Source organism: Mirounga angustirostris, unplaced genomic scaffold, assembly GCF_029215605.1.
Source record: "Mirounga angustirostris isolate CCGP_5_RB_7025 unplaced genomic scaffold, mMirAng1.0.hap1 SCAF_2, whole genome shotgun sequence".
Classification (NCBI taxonomy): domain Eukaryota; kingdom Metazoa; phylum Chordata; class Mammalia; order Carnivora; family Phocidae; genus Mirounga; species Mirounga angustirostris.
The window spans coordinates 112,500,896-112,507,295 of record NW_026991710.1 but is presented as its reverse complement, the minus strand read 5'-3'; the positions used below and the strand labels follow the sequence as shown (position 1 = coordinate 112,507,295).

Genomic DNA, 6,400 nt, shown 5'->3' with positions numbered 1-6,400 from the left:
GGCACATTCTGCATGGAGCACTTGGTGTTATGCACAAACAATGAATCATGGAACACTACATCTAAAACTAATGATGTAATGTATGGTGATTAACATAACAATAAAAAAGAGTTAACACTGTTTCTTTACAATGATTCACATTGTAAAGGAACACACACACACAAAAAAACACCCTTTTTTCTAAAGGATGGGGTTTTCCATTTCACATTGTAAGGTAACACATGGTTATAAAAAATAAAAATTTTCATTAAAGTTGCATATCTTTTCCATATATGTTTGTGTTCACACAAAATCACCAGTAGTATCACACTATGTGCAATAATCAATATAATTTGCTTTCTCACTTATGATGTGTAATGGTTCAAATTCTTAATTCATAATATCTGAATATGTTACCAAATAACTCACAATAGGAAAATAAACTTAAGCGATATATTTACAGATTCTTGGATTATGTTTCTCTTCTTGCCTTATATTTAAGCTCCTCTGTTCATTCATTCATTAATTCACTTAAAAAATCTTTACCCTTGATAAATATTGAGGATTAAAAGGTGAAAATATTATGGATTTTATGATGACTTTTTGGAAGAACTTACATTTGAGGTGGTCCCCTACATTCATAGCACAGCTTTACAATACTATGTGATGTTAAAAAGATTCTTGAACTTACTACTGTTTTATTCCCTCATATGTAAAATGACAAAAATAATAGTATAATCAGTTCTCCTTATGATGCAACCTACGCATTCATAAAAATCAAAGCAGTATGCAAAATCATATAGTAAAAACCATAAAGCTCTTGGAAAAAGTGGGGTTAGGATACAATATCTTTTTCAGTGACACATAAAAATAAAAATACAAGAAATTATTAAAAATGCTAGTTTTGCACTTGTTAAATGATCAAAATGCTACAATAAATGTGACACTTTACCTTGAAAAAGGACTGAAGTCTGCCATGGAAATGGAAATTGGAAGGATTGAAGCTTAGGAGTTGTGCTTATGGTAATTTTGAGTTGGTGGAAGGAAAGTTATTTGAAGGAGGGTTATTGATGTATTTAAAAAATGTAAAGAGGGCGCCTGGGTGGCTCAGATGGTTAAGCGTCTGCCTTCTGCTCAGGTCATGGTCCCAGAGTCCTGGGATCAAGTCCCGCATTGGGCTCCCTGCTCCTTGGGAGCCTGCTTCTCCCTCTGCTTCTCTCTCTCTCTCTCTGTCTCTCATGAATAAATAAATAAAATCTTTAAAAAAAATAAAAAAATAAAAAATGTAAAGAAAAAAAAAACATTGGAAAAGCTGTAGACATCAATCAGATCAAGGTATTTGTGAAATTCAGTGCAAGGTTTCCGATTTAGACTTGTAGTTAGAGAAAATGAGAAGCCAAATAGTGAAACTGACATGATTTCATTTGAACTTTAGGAAGATTTCTCGGTGTATAGTGTGAAAAATAGATTGGTGTTGAAAATCTGTATGGTAGGAAGTCCTATAAGGGGAATAATACAGGATTAGGCTACTTTATAAAATATGTGATCAGTAAAGTGGTAAATGATGTGATAGATTTAAATGAAGGGATTTGAACTATGTTTGGAAATGTAGTAGAAGAATTTTGATGTATTATTTAACACGGGTTGGGGAAGTAAAGGATGGAGTCAAGAATGAGACAGGTTTCATGGACAATTGAGTACACAGTAAACTCAAAGCACACACAAAGGAACTGATTTGCTGGGAGAAAATGGAGAGTGACAGCTTTTTAAAAGACCCCTGAGAACCATTTAAATGGAGACTTCCAGTATATAATTGAATATAGGACTATGAATAAACAGAGTATGCCATGAAAGGAGTCAAGGTTTCAGAGCATGAAGTTCTGGTCAAGAATATCTCAAATGCTGCTAATGTAAAAATTGAGACAATGACTGAAGAGTTCACACTAGACCAGTAATACTGAGTTCATTTTTGACCCTTGAAAAAATAATTTAAGTTAAATCAAGAGCACAGATCTCAGAATACATTGAGTTGTGTAGTAAGCCATGGAGAGAAAAGTATAAACAACTCTCCCAATAATTATAATTGTGAATGTGAAGAGATATTTAGCTGGAGATAACACAGGGTAGAATTTGTTTTATTGATGTTTGGTCAATGGATTGATCTATGTCTCTTTAATTGTTAAAGCGAAGAAATGCCCAGCAAAATAACTGATTATGTATGTGAAGGTTTTGTCCATGGTGTGCTAGAGAAGGAAAAAAAAAAATGCAGTCCAAAGCACAAATAGAGAAATTTCTTCTGACATGGGAGGTAATACTTCTTTTATTATAATTGGAGAAAGAGTGGAAGGGCTAGATTGACACACTTGTATTTTGCTATTATAGTAGTGGTAAACTGAATTAGGTTTCTTGAGATTGCCTCATTAATGAAATAGAATATACTGTTTGACAGTAAGGGAGAGAGGGACCAGACTTCCCACTGATCTTAAACAGTGTGGAGGACTACTACATAATCTTTATAATGTCTTATTCATTTTTGGTGTAACCTATATATTACCTTGTATGTCGTCTAAGAGAGTGAAGAATACTTTTATTTTCATCTCTTATAGATAGAGTTTAGAAACAATGTACACCCTTAAATAGCCCATCTTTCATATGGAACATTAGACATATTCTTAAATTACAGTACATTGATTTGAAATCTTACAATAATGAGACATAAGCTATAAATCAGTATTGCAAATAATTGAATATGTGTAGCAAATGTCAATTGCTTAAGAAGATGTAGCTTTATCTTCTAATTAATGAGCTTTGCGCAGGGGCAGTATCGTAGCCAATGAGGTTTATCCGGGGCGCGGTTATTGCTAATTGAAAACTTATCTTCTAATTAATGTGTTTTACTTTTTACTTTCCTAAAGTAACCTGTAAATATTCCATTTAATTTGAAACCTATCAAAAGATTATTATAATAATGTCTACAAAGATCTTTAAAATGTCAAGGAACACAGTTTGTGGTAGCACAACAACAAAAGTTAAGATAGAGTCTGAAAGCTATTGTTAAACAACAGTTTGCAAAAGTGTCAAAAATATGTGACAGAGGGAAGAAAAATCCCTTTTGCTAAGTTGTCATCTGTGGCTCGTTATACCAGGTACATGTATTTAGACACTTTCAATGAGTTATCATGGGATCATATCCCAAAGTCATGTGTTGTTTGGGAATTCAAGCAGAGTGACCTGATGTACTAAGTATTCTGGTTTGGCTAATGAGCAAAATTTTGGGAAAGAAATCTGATCTGTCAGCTCCTTGATTTTGAATAGTGTGACCTAAGCTCACATATGCCAAGGTTTCTGCAATGCCAGGAGGAAGTTTGGGGGGATTTGATGCCACAGACACAGTTATAATTAATTTGATTTAACCTCATTAAGTCTTCTAAGTATTGTTTGCCACATTTACGTACATCAGAATAAACTAGTTCAGATATTTTGTCTACATGTAAATGAATGTATGGGATATGCAAATATATACATATAATAAACATATATATGTTATATGTATATGCATGTATATTCCTTCAAGCATTTTCAAAAGTCAGAAGCTTAAATAAACCAAGATAATTTATAACAAAAAATAGAATTATTTTGTATAATTTGGTTTATTTTAGAGATTTAATTCAATTTCCAGTTTGCCAGAAGTCCTTAGCTGCTTTACACATAATAAATAGATAATGCCTTAGTCAATCCTGCTGAGTACTGCCTGCAGGCATTATAAATGTCCATATTTATTTAGTATCAGTAATACCAATTTTCCTACTACTGCTTTTGGATACCTAGCTATAAAGCATATAAATAAGTGTATATATATATATATATATATATATATATATATATATGTGTATATATATATATATATATAGAAAGGAATTCATATATATATGAAATAATATAAATATATAATATAAATGTAAATAATAATTTTATAAATATAAAATAAGTGCAATATAAGTATATTTAATACAATAAAACTATATTTTATATATATTTAATTATATGTATTTACATATAAATAAATCAAAAATGATTTCCATTTTATGGAATATTAATATAATTTATTACTTCAAAGTTTAATCTTTACTCTCAAGTAAATAATATATATTCACATATTTAAATTTTTCAATGCCTGCAACTGATCCATTTCTACTGTTTTTTTAATTACTAAATCAAATACCAATATATATACAAAGATATATTTGCTTTATAAAATTAAATGCTTGGTGTGATAATCAGATATGTTCTATCATCCTCTTATTTTTCTTTTGTTATAGAAACTCCCAATCTCCTAATGGTATGTCTTAGTTGTCCACTGACTTCCTAGCTAAATACATTTCCCAGCTTTTTTTGCAACTATGTGAGACCATGTGATTAAGATCTTGTTAATGAAATGTGAGTAAAAGTAAGTAACTCTCAGGATGTTTTCCCTGAGCCTTCACTCTCTTTCTTCCTTCCTAGGACCTGGAATATGTATGTGGTGGTGACTAAAGGCTTGGCTGGGGGCGCCTGGGTGGCTCAGTTGTTAAGTGTCTGCCTTTGGCTCAGGTCATGATCCCGGGGTCCCGGAATCGAGCCCCTCATTGGGCTCCCTGCTCCGTGGGAAGCCTGCTTCTCCCTCTCCCACTCCCCCTGCTTGTGTTCCTGCTCTCGCTATCTCTCTCTGTCAAATAAATAAAATCTTTAAAAAAAAAAAAAGGAAATATGAATAGAGAGATCATGCAGAGTGTTTTCTGGTTATAGTTTTACTACTTTTTATGTCTTAGAGATTTTCTGTGACCCTTTATGTATCTGAGAAACATGTCTGAGAAGCCTATATGTATCACCCTGCTTTTATTTAAATTATTTTCAAAGTGATGAGTTAGTATAAGTAAAGTTTCAATCTGAAGGTGAAGAGAATGTGAGTTTTCATGTAAGTTTTGCATAATTTTAACTCTTCTTCCAAAAAATGTTAAAAATTGTTCTACTAAAACACATATAATATCTAAAGTTTATTTCTATTAAATAAGAGGCATAGAGAGTAAGTCAATTGAAGAGATAAAGTGAAGTCATTTTTTAAAAATGCTCCATTAAAAAAGAACAGGCAAAAAAAAAAAAAAATAGATCAGAAATTTACAGCCAAAATCATACTTAATGGTGAGAAGCTAGATGCTTTCCCTGTAAGATCAGGAACAATACAGAGATGTCTTTCTCACCTCTACTATTTAATATCATACTGGAAATCCAAGCCAATGCAATGAGAAAAGAATATAATAAAAGCAATACAGATTGGAAAAGAATAAATTAAAAGTCTTTTTTTTTTTCATAAATGACAGAATTTATAACTAGAAAATCCCAAAGAAATGACAAAACAAAGCTCCTAGAGCTCCTAAGAGATTATGGGAAGGTTGTGGGATACAATATTAATACATTGTGAAATTTAAAACAAAGTACCATTTATATCAGCACCAAACTGAGGGAAATACTTAAATATAAATCTAACAAAATATGTAAAGGAAAACTACAAAACTTTGATGAAAGAAATCAAAGAAGACCTAAAGAAGTGAAGAGATATTCCATGTTAATGCGTATGTAGAGTCAATATTGTTATGAATCAGTTTTTCCTTAAATCATCTATAGATTTGGAATCTCAACGAAAATTCTCATGGACATCAACAGACTGGTTATAAAGTTTGTATTGAAAGGAAAAAGAGTCACACTTGGCAACATGATACTGAAGAAGACAAAGTCAGTGACTGACTACTCAGTTTCAAGACTTACTATAAAATTACAACATCAAAATGACATGGTGCTCGTGAAAGAAAAAGACAAATTATTGACTGGAACAAATTGAGAGACCAGAAATAGAACCACACACATGTATTTAGCTAATCTCTGACAAAGGAACAAAAACAATTCAATGAATAAAAGTTTGCCTTTCAATAAATGGTGCTGGAACACCTGGAACCCTAGTTTATCCAAAAAAACCTGTATCTAGATACAGACCTTATATTCTTTGAAAGAAAAAAAAAACAAAACAAACAAACAAACAAAAAACTGCAACTGGATCATAGAATTAACCTAAAATACAAAACTATAAAACTTAAGAACATATCTCGGTGGCTTTAGTTTCCACAATGACTCTTTAGATAAAATAACAAAGGTATGATCCATGAAAGAGAAAGTTGAAAAATTGGACTTGACTAAAATTAAATATTTCTATTCTGTGGAGACACCATTAAGAGAATGAAATACAAGCAACAGATGGGGAGAAATCTTTGCAAAACATATATCAAGAAAAGTACTGGTATCCAAAATGTACAAAGAACTGTCAGAGCTCAACAATAAGGAAATAAACAAACCAACTGAACAATATATAAAAGATCTAAACAATCAACTC

General features: G+C 31.5%; 1 pseudogene; it reads left to right on the top strand.

The window, feature by feature from the left end:
- The first annotated feature begins 2,783 nt into the window (after positions 1-2,783).
- On the top strand, positions 2,784-2,939 carry LOC123849018 (U4 spliceosomal RNA; annotated as a pseudogene).
- Positions 2,940-6,400: the final 3,461 nt, after the last annotated feature.